The sequence below is a fragment of the Scyliorhinus canicula genome, chromosome 24 (assembly GCF_902713615.1).
Source record: "Scyliorhinus canicula chromosome 24, sScyCan1.1, whole genome shotgun sequence".
NCBI lineage: Eukaryota > Metazoa > Chordata > Chondrichthyes > Carcharhiniformes > Scyliorhinidae > Scyliorhinus > Scyliorhinus canicula.
The window spans coordinates 18,152,690-18,178,444 of NC_052169.1; the positions used below are offsets into that span (position 1 = coordinate 18,152,690).

The 25,755-nt window shown below is 52.6% G+C and overlaps 1 protein-coding gene across 5 annotated transcripts in view; it reads right to left on the bottom strand.

Annotated features, from left to right (window-relative positions):
• Positions 1–9,070: 9,070 nt before the first annotated feature.
• Positions 9,071–25,755, bottom strand: part of LOC119956792 (putative GPI-anchored protein pfl2) — a 121,116-nt gene continuing 104,431 nt past the window's right edge. For 3 of the 5 annotated variants that reach the window (XR_005458684.1, XR_005458683.1, XR_005458686.1), the window contains 4 exons: positions 13,638–14,106; positions 12,770–12,886; positions 9,512–9,546; positions 9,071–9,373 (listed from right to left, as the gene is read on the bottom strand). The gene's annotated coding sequence lies outside the window, so the exon portion shown is untranslated. Of the gene's footprint in view, positions 9,374–9,511; positions 9,547–12,769; positions 12,887–13,637; positions 14,107–15,604; positions 15,986–16,777; positions 16,875–17,948; positions 18,164–25,755 lie in introns of those variants that run through there. The other 2 variants (XR_005458685.1, XR_005458682.1) reach the window with 2 other exon arrangements.

Below are 25,755 nucleotides of genomic sequence, written 5' to 3' on the forward strand. Positions count from 1 at the left end.
TCAGTCCAGAGCTGTTTTTAGGTGATCTTCCTGACCCAGTCAATCCCTCCCCACCACCCCGCCACCTTTCATCTCACATTCCATTGCTTTCATATAATAAAAGCAAAATATTACAGATGCTGGAAATCTGAAATAAAAGCAGAAGAATGCTGGGCTCAGCTGGTCTGGCAGTGTTTGTGGAAAGCGAAACAGAGTTAATGTTTCGAGTCCGTATGACTCCCCTTCGGAGACACTTCTTCCATTGTTGTCACACCTCTTTCCAAATATCAAATCTTTCATGTTTCTATTTTGTCTTTGCTTTCAGGTCGGTAACCTGCAATATTCCCTTCTCTAGTTACCCATGGAAACCCCTGTAAAATACTAAATGTTTCTTGTCTCCTCTGATTTCCCTTTGATATCCACTTATCTAGAAATGCAAAGGTTAGATCCATGGCGGCATTTGGCAAGCAACCTCCCCCCCCCCCCCCTCCCCCCCCCCCCCCACCTTTGGCCAGCAGTGGAATATTTTGGTCCCAGCATTGTCAACAGGGTTTCCCATTGACCGCACCCTTCACCGCTGCAAAACTGATGTCGGGGGAGCGTCATTGGCAAACCTGCCGCCAACTAGTGCCTCTGGCCAACCATAATATCTCATCACCAATGTAACAATATAATAGAAACAATCGCTTCACAGCTCCAGGGTCCCAGGTTCGATTCCCGGCTGGGTCACTGTCTGTGCGGAGTCTGCACATCCTCCCCGTGTGTGCGTGGGTTTCCTCCGGGTGCTCCGGTTTCCTCCCACAGTTCAAAGATGTGCAGGTTAGGTGGATTGGCCATGATAAGTTGCCCTTAGTGTCCAAAATTGCCCTTAGTGTTGGGTGGGGTTACTGGGTTATGGGGATAGGGTGGAGTTGTTGACCTTGGGTAGGGTGCTCTTTCCAAGAGCTGGTGCAGACTCGAAGGGCTGAATGGCCTCCTTCTGCACGGTAAATTCTATGATATCCTGTCTCTAATAATATTTCTCCAGCTCAATTAGGTCATTCACACAGTTACACATCAGCTTTCTTTTACAAAGTCGCACAATATTCCCCCCAAATATTTAGAAAAATAACATCCACCTTCCCAGGACATTCCACTGTTCTCAATTCTACACAAGCAACGAGCACATCTCCAACTCAATCCGTCTGTGTCCCCCATTCCCTCTCTGCCTGAACATCGCCTTCCCTGTGTTTTGGCTCCATGGTGTCAAGCAAACAATATTTGAACCGTACATCTACACAAATCATGTGAGGGCCTCACGGTAGCATGGTGGTTAGCATCAATGCTTCACAGCTCCAGGGTCCCAGGCTCAATTCCCGGCTGGGTCACTGTCTGTGTGGAGTCTGCACGTCCTCCCCGTGTGTGCGTGGGTTTCCTCCGGGTGCTCCAGTTTCCTCCCACAGTCCAAAGATGTGCGGGTTAGGTGGATTGGCCATGCTAAATTGCCCGTAGTGTAAGGTTAATGGGGGGATTGTTGGGTTACGGGTATATGGGTTACGTGGGTTTGAGTAGGGTGATCATTGCTCGGCACAACATCGAGGGCCGAAGGGCCTGATCTGTGCTGTACTGTTCTATGTTCTATGTTCTATCACACAATATAAATAGGACAAATCATTAACCGGTTAAAGAACTCAGAGACTGAATCCACATATGGATTTGGTTCAATCTCACCTCGATACACACTGAATTGTTCATCCCAATAATTGTATGTTGAGGCAGAATGAAACTGAAACTAGCCTGTACCTGCAAAGAGAGCTGTTTCCACGACAGCAGAGTAAAGTCAGACTCTCCCAGTTCCTCCCAGAGTGAACTGATTTCTATTCTCTTACATTGATTCACCAGTCCTTCCCCCCCCCCCCCCATTGGGGACAGCAGTGTTTAATTACCAACTTAAGGCATGTATTCTACTGCAGCACAAACACAACCTTCCGTTGGCACCACAAGGGTTGGTGTGCTTTACTAACCATTTTAATCACTTTTTAATTTGATAATTTTAAGTTTCTGTTGATCTTTGTTTCTTGTTTGGGCAGTGCGCCAATCAGGAGAGGCCCCTTTTAGTTTGCCCCTTAGTTTGTTTCATTTCAACTAATTGGTTGAACCGCAAAAGATCAACATTAACATAAATAACCAACGGCTTTTCTATTTGCTACTCCGCTAGCTATCAGTTTCAACTTTGCAATCATCAAACGCTTCCTGTCAATATTTATACAAGAGACTTTAGCACTGAGTGCATTTGGATTGAACTCACTTTTGTCCTTGCCTGATGCTCATATTGTAAATGATAACCATTGTTCCAGATTAGGTGCAGATGAGATCTAGCGTTGGATAATGCGAATGTAATGAGGCTAAATCTACTGATTTTACTTTCCTCCTCTACCAACCCCATGATCTCTATTTGACGGAGATACAATTTAACAGGGCCACAATTATAACCTTTGACCCCTGTTTGAACACAGCTGCTCACAAGGAGTCTGGCGCAAAGTATTTTTATCTGATTTATGGTCAACAGTATTTATTGGGGGGTTTCCAGTGGGCGTCTCTCTTATGGGGTGGTGGTGTCTATCTTTTTTTTAAAAATATTTTTATTTAGAAATGTTTTTTGTTCTAACAAAGTAACAACAATACAGCAAACCCCAATTCAAACTGCACCCCCCCCCCCTCCCGAACCCCTGTCCACCCCCTCCCCTACTCAGTCATCCATAAAGAAAGCATAATCTAAACACAAAAAGACAAAGCCCATCCTCTAACAGCTGTTTCGAGCCAGACTGAGGGACGAGACGACACCGGGAACTTTCCCCTGAAGCAGAATTCCCTCTGAGTTATTAACGAGACAAAGGCTAGGACATCAGCCTTTGTCACCGTCCGTAGCTCCGGAGAGTCCCATACTCCAAAAGTGGCCACCATCAGGCACGGCTCCAGCTGAATACCCCAAATCCCTGGCATAGTGTCAAAATACGAGACCCAGAAACTTACAAGCTTGGGGCAGGACCAAAACAGGTGAGCATGATTCACCAGCCCGCTAAAGCAGCTTTCACACCTATCCTCCACCCCTGTGCAGAACCCACTCACACGCGCCCTGGTTAGGTATGCCCTGAGCGCCATCTTGAACTGGATCCAGCTTAACCCCGCCCATGAGGTGAAGTTGACCCTGTGAAGAGAAAGCCAGTTCATCCTTTCATTTGCCCTTTTCTTCCAACGCAGCCTGCTCCATCGTCAACATCTGCCCGCAACTGTCCAAAATCTTACCCTCCCCAAACTCAGCCAAGGACAGGACCCTGTTGATCAGCAAAGGCAATGGTGCCAGGGGTAATGAAGGAACTCCCTTACATTGAAAGCCGAAAACCTGCAGGTACCTGAATACGTTCGCTCTCGGGAGCTGGAACTACTCGTAAAACTCATCCAAAGCGGCAAACCTACCTTCAACAAACAAATACCTGAACCTCTTCAACCCCGCCCACTCCCAGGCCCTGAACAATGAATCCGAGCCAGACAGCACAAACCTATGGTTCCTGTAAATCGGAGCCAGCGGGAACATGGAGCCCAGTTTAAAATGCTGCCTAAACTGATTGCAAATTCTCAAAGTGCGATGTTTTATTGGCCCCCGGGGAGGGAAACCTTCGGACATCTTCATGATTCATGTCGATGTTTTTTGTGGGGTGGTAGTAGCAAATTTGACAAAAATGTTATTAACGGGCTTGGAAAACAATACGAGACTGGAAGTCAGGCCTCTGGTGTATTCAAACACATTGAGTTAGAAATGGTTCACATCACCAAGCTAGCTGGGCGGGCTAGCTCATGGAAGCGCAATGGGGGGTGTGCATATGTTCGGTTTTTCAAAAGGGTTGGGTTACAAAGTGTTGTTACTGGGAGGGAGGGGGGCGGGGGGGGGGAATGATCTGCTGACGCGGGAGTTCTATAAAAAGCTCTCTGGGATATTGGGACCGGTGTTGATGAGGATGTTCAATGAGGCGAGGGGAAGAGGGGTGCTGCCCCCGACGATGTCACAGGCCACGATTCCGCTGATTCTGAAGCGGGACAAGAACCCAGAGCTGTGTGGGTCCTACAGGCCGATATCCTTGTTGAATGTGGACGCCAAACTGCTGGCCAAGATTTTGTCCTCCAGGATTGAGGATTGTGATCCGGACGTTATTGGGGAGGACCAGACAGGTTTGTTAAGGGTAGGCAGTTGGTAGCCAATGTAAGAAGGTTGTTAAATGTGATCATGATGCCCCCGGGAGGTAGGGAGGTGGAGGTAGTGATCGCAACGGATGCAGAAAAGGCTTTTGATTGGGTAGAGTGGGATTATCTGTGGGAGGTACTGGGACGGTTCGAATTTGGGTGGGGCATCGTTGGCTGGGTCAGGTTTCTGTATCAGGCTCCTGTGGCAAGTGTACGGATGAATAGGACAACATTGGACTATTTTAGACTGCACCCTGGGGATGAGACAGGGATGCCCCCTCTCCCCACTGTTGTTTGCGCTGGCTATAGAGCCGCTGGCAATTTCTCTGAGGGCCTCAACGGGACTGGTCCGGGGGGAGGGGGGGTGGGGGGGGTGATGGAGCACAGAGTCTCGCTCTATGCAGATGACCTGCTTCTGTATGTATCGGACCCAATAGAGGGGATGGAAGAAATCATGAGGATTCTAGGGGAATTTGGCCGGTTTTCGGGGTATAAGCTAAATATGGGGAAAAGTGAGATGTTTGCGGTCCAGGCGAGGGGACAGGAGAGGCGATTGGGGGAGCTGCCGTTTAGATTAGTAGGGGGAAGCTTTAGGTACCTCGGCATTCAAGTGGCGCGGGAGTGGGACCGGCTGCATAAATTGAATCTGGCCCGACTAGTAGACCAAATGAAGGATGATTTTCGGAGATGGGACGCGCTGCCGTTGTCTCTGGCTGGGAGGGTGCAGACGGTGAAGATGACGATCCTCCCGAGATTCCTGTTTGTGTTTCAATGTCTCCCCATCTTTATTCCGCGGTCCTTTTTTAAACGGGTCAACAAAGTGATCACTGGCTTTGTTTGGGCGGGCAAGACCCCGTGGGTAAGGAAGGTAATGCTTGAGCGGAGTCGGGGAGAGGGCGGGCTGGCGCTGCCAAATTTTAGTAACTATTACTGGGCGGCGAATATAGCCATGATCAGGAAGTAGGTGGTGGGGGAGGGGTTGGCATGGGAGCGTATGGAGATGGCTTCATGCAAGGGCACCAGTCTGGGGGCGTTGGTAACTGCGCCTCTTCCATTCCCGCTGGCACGGTACTCCACCAGCCCCGTGGTGGTGGCGGCCCTGAGAGTCTGGGGGCAATGGAGGAAACATGTGGGAGCAGAGGGAGCATCGGTCTGGTCCCCAATCTGTAATAATCACCGGTTTGCCCCGGGAAGTATGGATGGGGTGTTCCGGATATGGCGGAGAGCAGGGATTGAGAGGATGGGGGCATGTTTATAGAGGGGAGCTGAGTATGAGGGTGCTGGAGGAAAAGTTTGGGTTGGTGAGGGGAAATGAATTTGGGTATCTGCAGGTGTGGGACTTCCTACGTAAACAGGTGTCAACCTTCCCGCTCCTACCGCTAAGGGGGATTCAGGACAGGGTAGTTTCCAGAGTGTGGGTAGGAGCAGGGAACGTCTCGGACATTTACAAGGAACTTATGGGGTCAGAGGAGACGCAGACCAAGGATCTGAAGCACAAGTGGGAGGAGGAGCTGGGAGGAGAGATAGAGGATGGTCTATGGACGGATGCGTTGAGTCGAGTCAACACGTCCACAACATGTGCCAGACTCAGCCTGATACAATTCAAGGTCATTCATCGGGTTCACATGACAGTGACCCGGATGAGCAGATTCTTTGGGGTGGAGGACAGATGTGCAAAATGTGCAGGAGGACCAGCGATCCGTGTCCACATGTTCTGGGCACGTCCAAAGTTTAGGGGATTTTGGCAGGGGTTTGCGGATGTCATGTCCACGGTGTTAAAAACAAGGGTGGCACTGAGTCCAGAGGTGGCGATTTTCGGGGCGACGAAAAATCCGGGAATCCAGGAGGAGAAAGAGGCAGACGTTCTGGCCTTTACTTTCCTGGTAGCCCGGAGACAGATACTATTAGATTGGAGGGACTCAAAGCCCCCGAAGTCGGAGACCTGGCTATCTGACATGGCTAGCTTTCTCTGTCTGGAGAAAATCTAGGTCGCCTTGAGAGGGTCAATGTTAGGGTTCACCCGGAGGTGTCAGCCGTTCGTCAACTTCTTTGCGGAAAATTAATCGTCAGCAGAAGGGTGGGGGGGGGGGGGGGGGGGGTTAGTTTAGCTTAGAGTAGGGGGTTAATAAAGGTGGGACCTGTAAGGAGGGAGACGGCTTTGGCACAATGTTTATAGATTCATGTACATTGTTTATCGTGTTGTTATAATACCAAAAAGTACCTCAATAAAATGTTTCTTAAAAAAAAAGGTTCACATGTCACTCTACATCAGCAGCCTCACTTGGAGAGTATTAACCCCCATAGCGGGGGGGGGGGTTGCGGCTGGAGGGGGGATTGCTCACAAAAGGATACGGCAGCTTCTGAGATGGTAAAAGAGGAACTCAAAAGTTTAATTGGGAAGCTGAATTGGTGAACGATACAAACAAGACCGGACTCCACTTCTGATGTTTTTGAAATAAGCTCTAAAGTGACCGATGCCAAGATTGAAGAAATTGTTCGAGCAAACCAAACATTGGCAAAATTAAAATTGGAGAAATGATCACTGCACTGAATAAGCCTGGATTTGATGAAGTCGAGATTTGCTTTCTAGTCTTATTGGCAGGATTGCCGTTGTAGCTTAACACCTCTGACCAGCATCTCAAATGAAACAGGAAACACTTGGAACTTCAGACACCGTGGGAGATTCGGTACCATTCACTTCCCTCTCTTCTGAAGTACCTACATTTACATTGATTTTTAAGGAACCTGTTAGAAATCCTTGTCTGTCCTTTGTTTTCCTTCATAATTTCTGTTCTTTTTGGCTTTTATGATTTTTGTAGCAGGACAATTATTGGAGCCTTTGCCATTAAGATGTACTTCCCTCTTAAATAAAAAGAATGAATCCTCCAGCAGGCTCAGTTATTGGTTTGACATTAGTAATGGCACCTCTTGATGGACTTGGTTGTCAGCCAATGGACTACTTTATTTTTCCGGGTCTCAACTGACACTCGGTGCTGATTGTTCCAGAATGTTCCTCACTTTGAGAGTGTGCGCTTGCTTTCAGTTTTCATTTTGATCACAAAGCGAGAGGGCCACAGCTCTGAAGACCTGAAGAGACGGCCTTTCTCAGTGCACAGACAATTTAACCTGCTGGGAAATCCAGTCGAGCACCAGGTGCAGGCAGGATGAGCTTGTTAAAAACCCTTTTTAAACTCTCAGGTGGAGAACTCTAATCCTTTCTCAGTGATGCTGATAGCTAATCTGGCGGAGGTGGAAGCAAGTCAGAATTAAACGGACCTGAGGTGGATCTTCCGAGTGAAGGCACGGGTTAATACAAGTTAAAGTGACTCCCCAGAGGGGATCCTGCCGCCTGAGAGTCCTGCCTGAATGTTACAGTCGGAAGAACTTTGTTCGCAATCCAACTGGTGGATGCAACACCCGCGTCCGGGGAGGAAAGCTGGCTACAACGATTTCAATGTCAGCAACTCGGACACTCATCTGTCTTTCTTCCATTTAAATCCCAATCATTTCCCTTTCCCAGTGTGTCTGTCCTGTGTGTGTTTGGGTAGAGGGTGGAATGTTAAAAGGGGGGAGCAGTAGATTAGCTGGACGTTATTCTATTATATAAGTATTGCATGTCTTATCTCTCTTGTTAGAAATAAACAGTTATTGTGTTTTACTTACAAATCTGGTGCCTGTAAGTCAGTGGAGTCAAGGGTCAAAGATCTCAGACACTTTATACAAATGATTGGTTAATTAACTTGTGTTGGGGCTCCGGGGCCTGTGGGGCCTGAATTGACCACGCACTGGTCCAGAGGGTCGTAACAGATCTTATTTGCATCTTTGCCTCAGTTTATTTCTCTCTCCTTTTGAGGCTCGAGCTCTTCATGTGTGAGAGGGACTAGAAATGGCTGCACAATGTGTGGCCTTGAGATCGTCACAGCCCGAGAACCTGATTGTGTTCTCTTCCAATGGCGATGTGCAAAACAGGACCACAGAGCACAGGAAGAGGTTGTTCATTCCTTAATGAGACCGTGGCAAATCTTAACGCTATGTATGTGCCTTTGCTCCATAGTCCTTGGAACCGTTAACTGGCAAAATGTTATCAGTCTGTGCCTTAAAAGCTCCAAATATCCCCCAATATCCACAGCCTTTTGGCAGACAGAGTTCCAGATTTCTACTATCCTTGGTGGTAACTGAATACTTCTTGATTTGACTCCTAAATGACCAAATGACCTTTCCCTGTTCTACATCTGTATATTCTCAGTCAAATAATTTTATTTTTAAAAAAAATATTTTTATTCTGGCTCTGTCAAATAATTTAACATTAAAATAGATAAGGGATTGGTTAACTATATAAGGGATTGGTTAACTATATAAAGGATTGGTTAACTATATAAAGGATTGGTTAACAGTATAAAGGATTGGTTAACTATATAAAGGATTGGTTAACTATATAAAGGATTGGTTAACTGTATAAAGGATTGGTTAACTATATAAGGGATTGGTTTACTATATAAGGGATTGGTAAACTATATAAAGAATTGGTTAACTAATTGGAAACTAAGAGACGGGATAAGTGGGACATTTTCAGATTGGCAAACAGTGGCCGGAATTCTCTGGCAGTTGAGAGTCACCTTTCCCACCGGCATGTTTCCCGGTGGCGTGGGGTGGCTTCAATGGTAAATCCCGCTGGCAAGTGGCGAGAGTATAGAATCTCGCCGCCACCGAGCGGGCGCACTGTCGAGAAACACACGGCTGGGTAACCGGAGAATCCTGCCCAGTAACTAGTGGATACAATGGCACCTTTGACCTTGAGCCCCGCGTCATGACCTCACTGGGATCAATTCATTGAATCAATTCGATTGGGATAAAATTTACGCCAAGCTCATCATTTCTCTATTATTTTAAAACAACTTTTATTGAATGACTTGCCATTGCGCGAGCTGCGTTTTGTGCATCATGAGCAAGCGATACATTGTTTTCTTTATGATGGCGAGAGGGAAGAAATTGATCTTCATAAACTTCAGAAGAATCTGAGAAAGCGCAGGAGCTGCCACTAGTGGTTTAATATCGCTTGTGGGATGGTTGAAAAGATTTATCTGCTCTTCAAGCGGATGTTGCGACCTGTGAAAACACTTTGGATATTGAGGAGGTCGGTCGCATCCCTCGTGTTCATGGTCCATCTGACCTCTGCCTAGATCGAAGACAAGGAATCACATTTAATGTGTTCCAATTCTGGCCGGGGAACAATAATAAAACGGGACGGTCCCGGCACATGAGATAAAATATCCTTAGATACAGAGGATTATACTGAAACATTGGAAGTACTTACATTTTACTTCCTGAATTTCACATTTGCCTCCATCACTGAGAATACAGAAAATAAAACAGGTGAAACATTTAGTAACATAACATCCAAACAGGGCTGGACAACTGGAAGTGCGATTTAGTATTTTTACTCAAATCCTTCCAAAATTCTCTTGATTCAGGAATTATCCCTTGGATTGGAACGCTGCCATTGTTATCCCATTGTCTCAGAAAGGTGGGATAGAGAAACAAGGAAATAAAAGACCCGTTAGTCTAATGTCTGTTGTGGGGATGTAACGAGGATCTGTTACTGGAAAGCAAGATCAAAAGGTGAATCCTGCTCAGACGCCGGCTGATGACTTCTCCGGCGCTGTTTTTTAGGTGGGGGCGAGGATTGCTCCGCGCAGGTCGGGGGCCATTGGCAGCGCCCCCCCCCACCCCCCAACGGCGATTCTCAGCTCCGTGATGGGCGGTGGTGCCGCCCGTTTTCGGCCAGTCCTGCCGCCGTAAATTACACAAGATTCTTACCGGCGGGACCTGGCTCTTTGGGCTGCCTGCGGAGTCCTCGGGGGGGGCGCGGCGGGATCCGGCCCCGGAGAGGACCCCACGGTGGCCTGGCTCTCGATCGGGGCCTACCGATCTGCGGGCAGGCCTGTGCTGTGGGGGCACTCTCTCCCTCCGCGCCGGCCACTTTAAAGCTCCCCCATGGCCGGCGCGGAGAAGAAACCCCGCTGCGCATGCACTGGGATCACAGCAGCAGTTCTGGGAACACGCTGGCGCTCCTGCGCATCCACCAACTCGCGCCAGCCGACGGAGGCTATTCGCCGCCGGTTGGCACGGCGCCAATCTCTCCAGCGCTGGCCTAGCCCCCGAAGGTGTGGCGGATTCCGCACCTTCCGGGCGGCCTGATGCCGGAGTGGTTCTCCTTGGTGCTGGTACGGCCCTCCCGCCGGATACCGGAGAATTCCGGCCCAGGTCCGTGCATGGTCACCGTCATGTTGTACCGCTGCAGGTCGTCGCCGTGCGCATGCACGGTCATGGATCCGGTAATTCTCCCACCGTTTATTTCGCGGAGGCCGCCGATTTTTCACATGAAACGCCATGGATCCTCCGCACTTAGCCTCAGAATCGGGGAATCTGGACCGATGTTCTGCGCCGGAGTTAAATTGCACCAGTTTTACAATAAGCTTGGGGTCATAAAGCGGGATGCGATGATCCCGCTATTGGGCTGCCACCTTCAGTGGGTGGCTCGATAGCGAAGTCCCTTGCCCAGCCAAATCCTGCTGTGTAAAAATGTTGAACAAAAATATTTTTAAAATCCTAATACCTTTGTATAATTGGGAGGGGAGAGTAAAGGAGTCTTATATCATAATTCAATATTTTCATGGCAATAAATTTTTATTTTCTTGTTGTTGATGAGTTGATGAGGGGGAGCCAGTGGATGTGGTTTATTTGGACTTGCTGAAGGCTTTTGACAAAGTCTCGCATAAGAGATTAGTGTGTAAAATTAAAGCACACGGGATTAGGCGCAGTGTATTGAGATGGTTGGCAGACAGGAAACAAAAAGTAGGAATTAACGGATCTTTTTCAAATTGGCAGGCAGTGACTAGTGGCCTACCGCAGGGATTGTGCTCGGTAGCATGGTGGTTAGCATAAATGCTTCACAGCTCCAGGGTCCCAGGTTCGGTTCCCGGCTGGGTCACTGTCTGTGCGGAATCTGCACGTCCCCCCCGTGTGTGCGTGGGTTTCCTCCGGGTGCTCCGGTTTCCTCCCACAGTCCAAAGATGTGTGGGTTAGGTGGATTGGCCATGCTAAATTGCCCGTAGTGTCCTAAAAGGTAAGGTTAAGGGGGGGGGGTTGTTGGGTTACGGGTATAGGGTGGATACGTGGGTTTGAGTAGGGTGATAATTGCTCGGCACAACATCGAGGGCCGAAGGGCCTGTTCTGTGCTGTTATGTTCTATATTAATGATTTAGATGAGGATTTTCAGATGACACCACGTTGTGTGGGAGGGTGAGCTGTGAGGAGGACGCAGAGATCCTTCAGTGTGATTTGGACAGGTTGAGTGAGTGGGCAAATGAGTGGCTGATGCAGCATAATTTAGAGAAATGAAAGGTTATCCACTTTGGTAACTAAAACAAGAAGGTAGACTATTATCAGAATGGTCATAAATTAGGAGAGGGGAACGTGCAACAAGACCTGGGTGTCCTCGTACACCAGTCGCTGAAGGTAAGTAAGCAGGTACAGCAGGTGGTAAAGAAGGTAAAGGCCTTCATTGTGAAAGGGTTTGAGTGCAGGAACAGGGATGTCTTGCTGCAATTATACAGTGCCTTGGTGAGGTCACGCCTGGAGTACTGTGCGCAGTTTTGGTCTCCGTATCTGAGGAAGGATGTTCTTGCTCTGGAGGGAGAGCAGCGAATGTTTACCAGACTGATTCCTGGGATGGCAGGACTGACATGTGCGGATAGATTGAGTCAGTTAGGATTGTATTCACTGGGATTCAGAAGAATGATAGAAACCTATAAAATTCTAAGGTTGGACAGGGTAGATGCAGGAAGGGTGTTCCTGAGGGTGGGGGGTGCCCAGAACTAGGGGTCACAGTCTGAGGATACGGGTTAGACCATTTAGGACAGAGATGATGAGAAATCTCTTCGCCCTAGACAGTGGTCGGCCTGTGGAATGTGTTCCTAAAGGAAATAGCTGAGGCCAAAGCATTGCATGTTTTCAAGAAGCAGTTAGATATAGCACTTAGGGTGAAGGAGATCAAATGATATGGGGGAAAGTGGGATTAGGCTATTGAGTACGATGATCAGCCATGATCCTAATGGGGGGGTGGGCACGGGGAGGTGGCTGGTAGAGGAGGCATGGGCAGACAGTGCATTTTAGGGGGGGGCGGTGTGGCCCATGAATGTGCTTGGATGGTCTTGACCAGCGTTGCCCTGGCATGGTGGCTTTACGATGGGCCAAGGGGGAACCGTTGCCCCCTTGGCCCACTGAGGTTCACCACATCAGGACTGTGCTGGCAAAAAACGACAAGTGATCCGTACCCACGTCATTCCCGGCCGCAGGGACAGGAGAATCATGGGAGGCCGGAGCTTAGGGCACCAGGATGGAAATTAGTCATCGTGGTCTCGTTCGCACTGCCAGCAGGAGGCCGGAGCATTGCGTTTGGGTCAGCGACTGGCTCCGATCCCGATTTTCCCCTGCGCCCGACTCTCCGTCCCATCGGGAACACATTCCGGGCATCCCGGGATGGAAATCCCAGCCTAAAACTCTTGCTTACCTCTGGGAGGTTGCCGTATCCTTCTGATAATGCAAATTACTCCATCAATGCAAATTAGTGCAACCACATACAGGACCAGGATACACATGCGCAGATTACTGCAACTGCTGTCAGGACCTACAATGGAGAAGCAATATTAAATTCAGGCTGTGCATTCCTGTATTATACAGAGGGCTCATTACACTAACTACTTGGCAGCACGGTGGCACAGTGGTTAGCACTGCTGCCTCACAACACCAGGGACCCGAGTTCAATTCTGGCCTTGGGTCACTGTCTGTGTGGAGTCTGCACGTTCTCCCCGGGTCTGCGTGGGTTTCCTCCGGGTGCTCCGGTTTCCTCCCACAGTCCAAAGATGTGCAGGGTTAGGTGGATTGGCCGTGCTAAATTGCCCCTTCGTGAAATGAAAATCGCTTATTGTCACGAGTAGGCTTCAAATGAAGTTACAGTGACAAGCCCCTAGTCGCCACATTCCGGCGCCTGTTTGGGGAGGCTGGTACGGGAATTGAAGCCGCGCTGCTTGCCTGCCTGGGTCTGCTTTAAAAGCCAGCTATTAGCCCTGTGCTAAACCAGCCCCTAATACCCAGGGATGTGCAGGTTAGGTGTGGGTTACAGGGATAAGGTGGGGTGGAAGGGGTGTGAATTTGTATAGGGTGTTCCGACGGACGATCTGTGCAGATTCGATGGGCTGAATGGCCTCCTTCTGCACTGTAGGGGCGTTGTGATTCTACCTAACTGACAATGCAGCAGTAACTGCTGAGGAAGGAAAATGAACAAACTTACAACAGGTACAAACTGTACAAACAGATCCAGATACCCTCCGTTGGAATTATTGACATTAAATGATTCATATTGCGATTGTCTTACTTACTCGTCCTATCGATAGGAGTTACACTGCTGCTCACTGATGTTGAGGTGTGAGTCTCCGGAGATTCTGTATTTTCTGTCACAGTGAGGGAGATGTTTGCTGCAATCTTCCAGACAGGGTCTCCCTTTGACCTGAGTGTGTACAACACAGAGATACCTCCCAGTGTCCATCTCCGTGACTGAGTGAATAGTAAGGTTGTGAGCCTGGTTTGCATTTGTTGGACTGTGTGAGCTTTGGGTAGATATTCTTTGTGACAACTTTCTATCCACACAGCATTGTATGTTAGAATGTGCTTTATAATCCTCAATATGAACAGAGTGCAGACACTGGTCAATTTTTCCAGATGTGATCCAAAACAGAGTGAAGAGCTGGAATAGTTTATTCTCAAACAGGCAGGGTAAAGTCACATTCACTCCCTCTGACACTGACAGCAACGAGGGGTTTTCATCAGTAGAAATTACTTCATCTGAATCTAGAAACAACATTGAAAAGAATAATTGTTACTCGAATAATCTCCAACGTGGTACTTCATTTGAATCTAGAAACAACATTGAGAAAAATATTTGTAACTGATTATTTAGTCCACAGTTTGATGATATATTTCCTACTGCAGACCAGCTGGTATATCAGCAAATCCTCAGAGAGACTGAGAGCAAGGAGGCAGAAGGCAGGAAAAGCGACAAAAGACCAAACACACAAACACAGGGCCTGGCCCTAATGGACAGGGACAAGGATGGAAGATTCCAACATCTTTTCCCTTTACCCAGCCACATGGGAATTTTATTCTCACTGATGCCTGAGTGACACATTCCCCATCCCAGTCTCCAATATTGCCCCAGTTCTCATACCGCTCAGATTCATCACAAACAACAATTCATAGGGCGGGATTCTCCATTCTGACGGCAGAGTGTTCACGCCGTCGTAAAAACCGGAGAGTGTTACGACTGTGCCAACGGACCGCTAAGTGTAGCGATTCTCTGCCCTACAGGGGGTCAGCACGGCACTGGAGCGACTCTGACAGCTCCAGCTGCCGATACCGGCATCAAACGGGCTGTGGCTGGCGCGAACTCGCGCATGCGCACTGGCTTCCTTCTCCATGTCGGGCCTGACGCTACATGGCGGAGAGCTAAAGGGGCCGGCGCAGAGTAAAGGAGGCTCCCCACCAGGAGACGCCGGCCCGCCGATCGGTAGGCCCCCATCGCGGTCCAGGCCACGGTGGAGCACCCCCCCTGCCCTGGGATCGGATCCCATCTCCCCCCCCCCCGTCCCCGCCCTGGGATCGGATCCCGTCTCCCCCCCCCGCCCCCGCCCCGGGATCGGATCCCGTCTCCCCCCCCGCCCCCGCCCCGGGATCGGATCCCGTCTCCCTCCCCCGCCCCGGGATCGGATCCCGTCTCCCCCCCCCGCCCCCGCCCCGGGATCGGATCCCGTCTCCCCCCCCCCGCCCCGGGATCGGATCCCGTCTCCCCCCCGCCCCCGCCCCGGGATCGGATCCCGTCTCCCCCCCCTAACCAGGCCGTCCCCACAGGATGGACGCTGAGGTCCCGCTGGGTAAGACCACATGTGAACGACGCCGGCGGGACTCGGGCTTTCTTGGCGGCCACTCGGCCCATCCCCGGCAGAGAATTGCTGAGGGGGGAGGGGTGGCGCGTAGAGCAGCCCCCGACCGGCGGCGCGCTGCCCACGCCGGCAGCAATGGTGGCGATTGTCCGAACCGGCGCAGGCTGAGAGAATCCCGCCCATAGTTTTCACATTCCCGTGTTGGAACGGGAAATCCCGATGGCGTAAAAGCCGTTTGGAAAATCCCGATGGATTCTCCGCTCCCACTGCCATTCCTGCCTGGCAAAAACAGGCAGCAAATCCCGGCCATCCTCTTTGAAATCTGTGTTAGTTTTGCCTCACATTCATCTCAGATTAAATCTCTCCAATGAGCCCTGGAATAATTCCCCTCATCTCTCCTGTGCACATACCGTTCAGCTTTATCACCAGGAACAGGTCGTAGTTTTCACATCCCTCCCCTGTCAGGTTGATCCAGGAAGGACATTTTGATGATCCTCCTGTGGAATTTTGAACGGTGCAGGTAAATACCATTGAGTGATTTGGCTTCACAGCGAATGCCTCATCTCCATTTAATTTGCATTTCTGACACTGCAGATTCTTTTTCCAATTATCTTCCTGATGACTGATATTTTCACAATCACTCTCTTCACTTTTGTCTTTCGCACATGCTTCCTTAGTTGCCGTTTCAGGACTGAAATCACTCATTGTGCACAAGGCATTTACAGACCCAGCACCGGTACATTGCAGAATGGTGACATCTCCTGATCTTCGGGGGAACAGATAGGTGGATCCTGCAGGGAAAAGGACAGAATCAGATGGAGATAAATAACATTCCACACAGAAAGATAATTAAATCTCAATGCCAATCAAAGCCTCGCACAGTAAATGTAAAATTGTAATTGTTGTTACACCACACAATGAGCTGGTACTGGGTCAGATTATTGCTGTTCCATTCATAAATCTTTGCAATCTATCAATATTTGCAAATGCAGAGCAATAAACTGAATTTTTCTTAAACGTAAATAGTAATAATGCAACTTCGATCATCATCCTCTCTAAATTTTAAATTGTATTAATTTACAGGATGTGGCGTCACTGGCTTGGGCAGTATTTATTCCCCATCCCTAACTGCCCTTGAGATGATGGTGGTGAGCACAGTGCTGCTTCAGTGGGATTTCCACAACTTTGACCCAGTGGCAGTGAAGGAACAGAGAAAGGTGGATCCTGCAGGGAGAGGACAGAACCAGATAGAAATAAATAACATTCCACAGAGGAAATATCATTCCAATTCTGTCATCTCCCCTTGATATTCAATGGCATCGACATTGTCAAATCCCCCTACAATATTCTCGGGATTACCATTGACCATCGACATGGAGCTCAGTTGGCTGGACAGCTGGTTTGTGATGCAGACCAAGGCTAATAGTGCAGTTCAATTCCGGTACTGGCTGAGGTTATTCATGAAACTCAACCTTGTCCCTCACCTGAGGTATGGTGACCCTCAGTTTAAGGCACCACCAGCCAGCTCTTCGTCCCTCAAAGGGGAAGCAGCCTATGGTCATCTGGGACTATGGCAAGGTTACCTTTTACATCAAACTGGCTTCCAAGAGCAGGAATTACAAGGCTGGGAATTCTGTGGTGTGTAACTCACCCCCATGACCTTCAAAACCTTTCCACCATCTGTAAAACAGGTCAGGAGTTGAATTTTGACACAGAAACATGAATATTACATAGAACAGTAAAGCACAGTACAGCCCCTTCGGCCCACGATGTTGTGCCGACCATTTATCCTAATCTAAGATCAACCGGACCTACACTCAATCAATTTACCGCTGTCCATGTGCCTGTCTAAGAGTTGCTTAAATGTCCCTAATGACTCTGACTCCACCACCTCTGCTGGCAGTGCATTCCCCACACCCACCCCTCTCTGTGTAAAGAACCTACCTCTGACATCACCTTCCTCCAATCACCTTAAAATTATGTCCCCTCGTGACAGCCATTTCCACCCTGGGGAAAAGAATATTGCAGCAAAGTCAGGGTGGAGGGGATGTATAAACGTGGCAGAATGTGATTTGGATTTGGATTCAATAATACTGAAACAGCCACTTCTATAAGTATTGTATTTAATTGTGAATCTTTGCCAGAACTAACTGGCCAACTCACTCTTCCTACAGTCCTGTATCTTTAACAACTTCAAATACTTACCTAATTCTCAATTAAAAGATGAATGATCTCTGCTTCAACCACTGCTTGTCAAAGTATTCCATTGTCCCCACTCTCTGTGTAAAGAATTGCTCCTAGTCTCTCCTCACTCTCTGAATCAAACTGATGGTCCATGATCGCACCATGATAAAGTAACACAGCAAAGACCATCATTCGACTGTGTTAAACATCTACACAAAAACATCAATGGTGATGGCTAGCATGAGGGGACATAGCTTTAAATTAAATTGATAATAGATATAAAACAGATGTCAGAGGTAGGTTCATTACTCAGAGTAGTAAGGGCGTGGAATGCCCTGCCTGCAACAGTAGTGGACTCGCCAACACTAAGGGCATTTAAATGGTCATTGGATAGACATATGGATGATAAGGGAATAGTGTAGATGGGCTTTAGAGTGGTTTCACAGGTCGGCGCAACATCGAGGGCCGAAGGGCCTGTACTGCGCTGTAATGTTCTATTCTATTCTATTTATATCCTTTTTGTCCAGATGAGGACTATGTTGAGGATTAATGGAGACTATTCATCCTTACCTGCAACATGTTGGAACAGGAGAAAAAGACCCAGAAACAAAGTATCGAGAGCCATTTCAAATTCCACACCGTCTTTGCTCGATGAAGAAGTAAAAAAACAGCAGCATGGGGAATTACGAATATTGGTCAAAACGGATTAATTTCTACTACCCGAGTGGTGGGTTCGCCGTCACATCCTGATCTGTGAGAAAGAGAAGTTGGACTTGCTTCCTGTTTGACCAACTCAGATGAAATGTGTGACCTGACGTGTTCATGGTATTGGGACGGAAGTTGAGATGTTTGTTCAACCTTCCAACCAAAGAAATGACAAAAGGTGTGGGAGGCTGTGAAGTACCAAGTGTACGTTCAGAGTGTGTTTCTGTGCATCGCAGTGACAGTGAGTAACACAGGGGCAGACCCCTCCTCCCCCCTCCTCCCCCCTCCCCAAAGCTGTGATGCAGATACTATCTATCTGGACACTCAACCGTAACACTGAATCAGCCCCCTCCACCCACTCTCACAGAGGATTAACATGGAAGACAGGTTGAATGTTGGGTCACAATTTCACGTTTCACACGGGTGAGAATGTATCCCATCGTCTGTGATTCCACCGGACTGGATCTAAGATAAACTGAAGGTCTGCCTCCCCATGACCTTACCAGCAACAGCCGTCCACGTGATTGTCACATGGAAACATTCTTCCCTACACCTGTGTTCAAATTTATTTTCACCCAGCTTAGTTCAAACTCCTTGTTCCAGTATCTTAACGTATCTTCAGTAGAGTCTGAACTTGCTGCATGAACGGTGCTCAATATAATTTTGTGATTACTCTTCAGTTCAAGGATATTACTGGTAATTTGCTATTTGTTGCCCATCACTAGTTGTCGTGGAGAAGTTGATGGAGAATATTCTTCCTGCCCCGCTGCAGTCCATGTGGTGTGGGTACTCCCACAGTGCTGTTAGCAAGGGAGATGCTGGAGTTTGCCGTATTGAAGGAATGAAGATACAGGCCCCGATCTACCGGCCGCATTGCCAGCCTTTGGGACCCACTCTAACCAATGTTCGTGAACCATGCCAGTGACCTTAGCGACCCACGCTGGCCTTCCTTCGCGACACACCATTATTGTTTACCTTTAATACAGCAGGTAAACCTACTTGGTCCTCATGATCTCACTAGCTTTGTCATTCAATGTCACATTTCTTCCTTCTTTAAATTTAGAATACCTAATTATTCTTTTTTCCAATTAAGGGACCATTTAGCATGGCCAATTGGGTTGTGGGGGTGAAACCCACGCAGACACGGGGAGAATGTGCAAACTCCACATGGACAGTGACCCAGGCCCGGGATTCAAATCCGGGTCCTCAGCGCCGTAGTCCCAGTGCTAACCACTACACCACCATGCTGTCCTCAATGTTACATTTCTACTGAGGTCTTCAGCTGACGATTTAAGTTCTCGCTGCATCCTTTGAAAAAAATCGAAAAGATTGTCCTCGAACCCGCCTCGCTTAGTCTTCAAATGCCTTTGAAGATTTGATGGTTTTAAACTTTTATTTGCCAGTACTTCCCTGCAGATAACACACATTGGCTTTGCACTGGCACGATTAAAGCCATACCTCAAAAAAATCATCTTTAAACTGCTTTTGTTCCGGATTTCAGATCCTCTTAATTGTTTATTGACCAGAAGCCCTGGAGCTCTGGATACAGCTCACAGCAGCACAGCTTTGTCCTGCTGTGGACCCTCTGTGGAAGCTCTCTCCAGCAGATTCTGTTGTGAGATCCTGGGCAGTTTGTGTCTCTGGCCTCTCTCTTCCTTATTACAAAATATTCCATCTTCAGTTCTTCACACAGTCCTGTTGCTTGCTTGCTGGCAGCTACAAAAAGGAGGAATCTCTCCTCCATGATTTTGCGGCCAAAGCACAAACATACAGCGTCAGTGTACCTTCCTGGCTCATGGCCTTCTCTCAGCCGCTGCCTCTCACGGAAACACTTCCTCATTCATATCTAAAGGCCGGTCGCGGCTGGCATTCTTTATTTTAACTTTATTTATAATACCTGGGGCGGGATTCTCCGATAATCAGCACGATGGTTGGAACCCGGCGCTAAAAACTCCGCTGAATCACTCCGGCGTCGGGCCCCCCGAAATGTCACAAATTCTCCGGCCCAGAATGGGCTAGCAGCGGCGTGACGCCATTCGTGACGGTGTCACCCCTCACGGATGCGCGGCATCACAGCACAAAAGACTCTCCCCCCCCCCCCCACGCCGGCGACCCGTCAAACTGGCCGCCCTCCACACAGTGCCGAGATTCCAGGAGCGGGACATCGAGGCGCTCCTGGACGCAGTGGAGCAGAGGAGGGAGGCCCTGTACCCTGGATACGGCCGAAGGGTCACATCGCGCCTCAGCCGGCGCCTGTGGTGGGAGGTGGTAGAGGCCGTCAGCGCCGTGGCTGTAACAGCAAGGAAAGGCACCCAGTGCCACAAGAAGGTCAATGACCAAGTCAGGGCAGCCAGGGTGAGTACCCGCACTCCCCACCCAAACCTCCGATATGCGGCACAGCCCGAGGTGCAACCGACATGGCTGCACCCACCCATGCAGGCTGCAGAGGCAGGATGGGTTGTGAACCTCTGCCAACATACACACAGCCGCTGGTCCTCATGTATATGGCTGACTAACACTATTGCCCTTTATCCCTGCCACCCTCCCACCCCTCACAGGAGAAGCGCGCACACAACAACCGGGAGCGTGTGAGGGCCGGAGGGGGTCCACCTGAACTGCGACCACTCACCATCCATGAGGAGAGGGCCCTGGAACTCGCAGGTGGACCCGAGGACCGGGAGGCTGCGGATGCAGAGGGGGCGCACCACCAAGTGAGACACCCCCACGTCCTGCCCCCCTTTTCCCCTTCCCCCACATCTTCCAAATCCCCCTCCCCCCACATCCCCCTTCCCCCATATCCCCCATATCCCCTTCCCCCATATCTCCCATATCCCCCTTCCCCCATATAGAACATAGAACATAGAACAGCACAGAACAGGCCCTTCGACCCTCGATGTTGTGCCGAGCCATGATCACCCTACTCAAACCCACGTATCCACCCTATACCCGTAACCCAACAACCACCCCCCCCTTAACCTTACTTTTTAGGATACTATGGGCAATTTAGCATGGCCAATCCACCTAACCCGCACATCTTTGGACTGTGGGAGGAAACCGGAGCACCCGGAGGAAACCCACGCACACACGGGGAGGACGTGCAGACTCCACACAGACAGTGACCCAGCCGGGAATCGAACCTGGGACCCTGGAACTGTGAAGCATTTATGCTAACCACCATATATCTCCCATATCCCCCTCCCCCCATATCCCCCTCCCCCCATATCCCCCTTCCCCCACATCCCCCTTCCCCATATCCCCCTTCCCCCACATCCCACATCCCCTTCCCCCATATCCCCCACATCCCCCTTCCCCCACATCCCATATCCCCCACATCCCCTTCCCCCACACCCCCCACATCCCCCTTCCCCCACATCCCACATCCCCCTTCCCCCCACATCCCCCTTCCCCCACATCCCACATCCCCTTCCCCCATATCCCCCATATCGCCCTTCCCCCACATCCCACATCCCCCATATCCCCATATCCCCTTCCCCCACATCCCCCTTCCCCCACATCCCACATCCCCCTTCCCCCACATCCCCCTTCCCCCATATCCCCCTTCCCCATATCCCCCTTATCCCCTTCCCCATATCTCCCATATCCCCCTCCCCCCCATATCTCCCATATCTCCCTCCCCCCACATCCCACATTCCCCTTCCCCCATATCCTCCATATCCCCTTCCCCCATATCCCCCTTCCCCATATACCCCATATCCCCCACATCCCACATCCCCCTTCCCCATATCCCCCATATCCCCCTTCCCCATATCCCCCATATCCCCCTTCCCCCATATCCCCTTCCCCATATCCCCCATATCCCCCTTCCCCCATATCCCGCTTCCCCCATTACCCCTTCCCCCACATCCCACATCCCCCTTCCCCCATATCTCCCATATCCCCCTTCCCCCACATCCCACATCCCCCTTCCCCCATATCTCCCATATCCCCCTTCCCCCACATCCCACATCCCCTTCCCCCACATCCCACATCCCCCTTCCCCATATCTCCCACATCCCCCTTCCCCCACATCCCACATCCCCCTTCCCCATATCTCCTACATCCACCTTCCCCCATATCCCCCATATCCCCCTTCCCCCACACAAGTCCCCTTCCTATTCGTGAACACGGCCCTGTTATCCGCAGGTGGCCGCACGGCAACATGCATCCCCCCCACTCCATCCCCCCCACTCCACACCCCCCCACTCCACCCCCCCACTCCACCCCCACACTCCACACCCCCCCACTCCACCCCCCCACTCCACACACCCCCACTCCACCCCCCCACTCCACCCCCACACTCCACACCCCCCCACTCCACCCCCCCCACTCCACACCCCCCACTCCACCCCCCCACTCCACACCCCCCCACTCCACACATCCCCACTCCACCCCCCCCACTCCACACACCCCCCACTCCACATCCCCCACTCCACACACACCCCCCATTCCACCCCCCCCACTCCACCCCCCCACTCCACCACCCCCACTCCATCCCCCCCACTCCACACCCCCCCACTCCACCCCCCCCACTCCACACCCCCCCACTCCACACCCCCCCACTCCACACCCCCCCCCACTCCACCCCCCCACTCCACACACACCCCCCATTCCACCCCCCCCCATTCCACCCCCCCCACTCCATCCCCCCACTCCATCCCCCCCACTCCACCCCCCCCACTCCACCCCCCCCCACTCCACACCCCCCACTCCACACCCCCCCCACTCCACACCCCCCCACTCCACCCCCCCACTCCACACACCCCCCACTCCACATCCCCACTCCACACACCCCCCCATTCCACCCCCCCACTCCACCCCCCCACTCCACCACCCCCACTCAACACCCCCCACTCCACACACCCCCCACTCCACACACCCCCCACTCCACATCCCCCACTCCACACACACCCCCACTCCACCCCCCACTCCACCCACCCCCACTCCACATCCCCCACTCCACACACCCCCCACTCCACACACCCCCCACTCCACACACCCCCCACTCCACATCCCACACTCCACACACACCCCCACTCCACCCCCCCCACTCCACCCCTCCACTCCACACACCCCCACTCCACACCCCCCCACTCCACCCCCCCCACTCCACACACCCCCCACTCCACACCCCACTCCACACACCCCACTCCACACCCCCCCACTCCACACCCCCCCCACTCCACACACACCCCACTCCACCCCCCCACTCCACACCCCCCCACTCCACACCCCCCCCCACTCCACACACCCCCCACTCCACACCCCCCACTCCACCCCCCCCACTCCACCCCCCCACTCCACACCCCCCCACTCCACACCCCCCCACTCCACACCCCCACTCCACCCCCCCCACTCCACACCCCCCCCCACTCCACCCCCCCCACTCCACATCCCCCACTCCACACACACCCCCACTCCACCCCCCCCACTCCACACCCCCCCACTCCACATCCCCCATTCCACACACACCCCCACTCCACCCCCCCCACTCCACCCCCCCCACTCCACCACCCCCACTCCACCCCCCCACTCCACCCCCCCACTCCACCCCCCCCACTCCACCCCCCCACTCCACCCCCACTCCACCCCCCCACTCCACATCCCCACTCCACACACACCCCACTCCACACCCCCACTCCACACACCCCACTCCACCCCCCCCACTCCACCCCCCTACTCCACCCCCCCACTCCACATCCCCCACTCCACACACACCCCCACTCCACCCCCCACTCCACCCACCCCCCACTCCACATCCCCCACTCCACACACCCCCCACTCCACACACCCCCCACTCCACACACCCCCCACTCCACATCCCACACTCCACACACACCCCACTCCACCCCCCCCCACTCCACCCCCCACTCCACACCCCCCCACTCCACACCCCCCACTCCACCCCCCCCCACTCCACACACCCCCCACTCCACACCCCCACTCCACACACCCCACTCCACACCCCCCCACTCCACACCCCCCCCACTCCACACACACCCCACTCCACCCCCCACTCCACACCCCCCCACTCCACACCCCCCCCCCCACTCCACACACCCCCCACTCCACACCCCCCCCACTCCACACACCCCCCACTCCACACCCCCCACTCCACCCCCCCCACTCCACATCCCCCCCACTCCACACCCCCCCACTCCACACCCCCCACTCCACCCCCCCCACTCCACCCCCCCACTCCACACCCCCCCCACTCCACCCCCCCACTCCACCCCCCCACTCCACCCCCCCACTCCACATCCCCCACTGCACACACACCCCCACTCCACCCCCCCCCCACTCCACACCCCCCCCACTCCACATCCCCCATTCCACACACACCCCCACTCCACCCCCCCCACTCCACCCCCCCACTCCACCACCCCCACTCCACCCCCCCACTCCACCCCCCCACTCCACACACCCCCCACTCTACCCCCCACTCCACCCCCCACTCCACCCCCCCACTCCACATCCCCACTCCACACACACCCCCACTCCACACCCCCACTCCACACACCCCACTCCACCCCCCCACTCCACCCCCCTACTCCACCCCCCCACTCCACACACCCCACTCCACACACCCCACTCCACCCCCCCCCACTCCACACCCCCCCACTCCACACCCCCCACTCCACCCCCCCCACTCCACACCCCCCCCACTCCACATCCCCCACCACACACACCCCCACTCCACACCCCCCACTCCACACACCCCCCACTCCACCCCCCCACTCCACACACCCCCCACTCCACACACCCCCACTCCACACACCCCCACTCCACCCCCCACTCCACATCCCCCACTCCACCCCCCCACTCCACCCCCCCCACTCCACACCCCCCCCACTCCACAACCCCACTCCACACACCCCCACTCCACCCCCCCCCACTCCACACACCCCCCACTCCACCCCCCCACTCCACACACCCCCCCACTCCACACACACATACCCCCACTCCACACACATACCCCCACTCCACCCCCCACTCCACATCCCCCCACTCCACCCCCCCACTCCACCCCCCCACTCCACACCCCCCCACTCCACAACCCCACTCCACACACCCCCACTCCACACACCCCCCACTCCACACACCCCCCCACTCCACCCCCCCCACTCCACACCCCCACTCCACACCCCCCCCTCCACCCCCCCCACTCCACACACACACCCCCCACTCCACACCCCCACTCCACACCCCCCCCACTCCACACACCCCCCACTCCACACACCCCCCCCTCCACACACCCCCACTCCACCACCCACTCCACACCCCCCACTCCACACACCCCCACTCCACCCCCCCCACTCCACCCCCCCACTCCACACCCCCCACTCCACACACCCCCACTCCACATCCCCCACTCCACCCCCCCACTCCACATCCCCCCTCCACACCCCCACTCCACACACCCCCCCACTCCACACCCCCCCACTCCACACCCCCTCCCACCCCTCCACTCCACACACCCCCCCACTCCACCCCCCCACTCCACACACCCCCCACTCCACACACCCCCACTCCACACCCCCCACTCCAGACACCCCCTACTCCACACACCCCCCACTCCACACACCCCCCACTCCACATCCCCCACTCCACACCCCCCCACTCCACACCCCCCCACTCCACATCCCCCACTCCACACACCCCACTCCACACACCC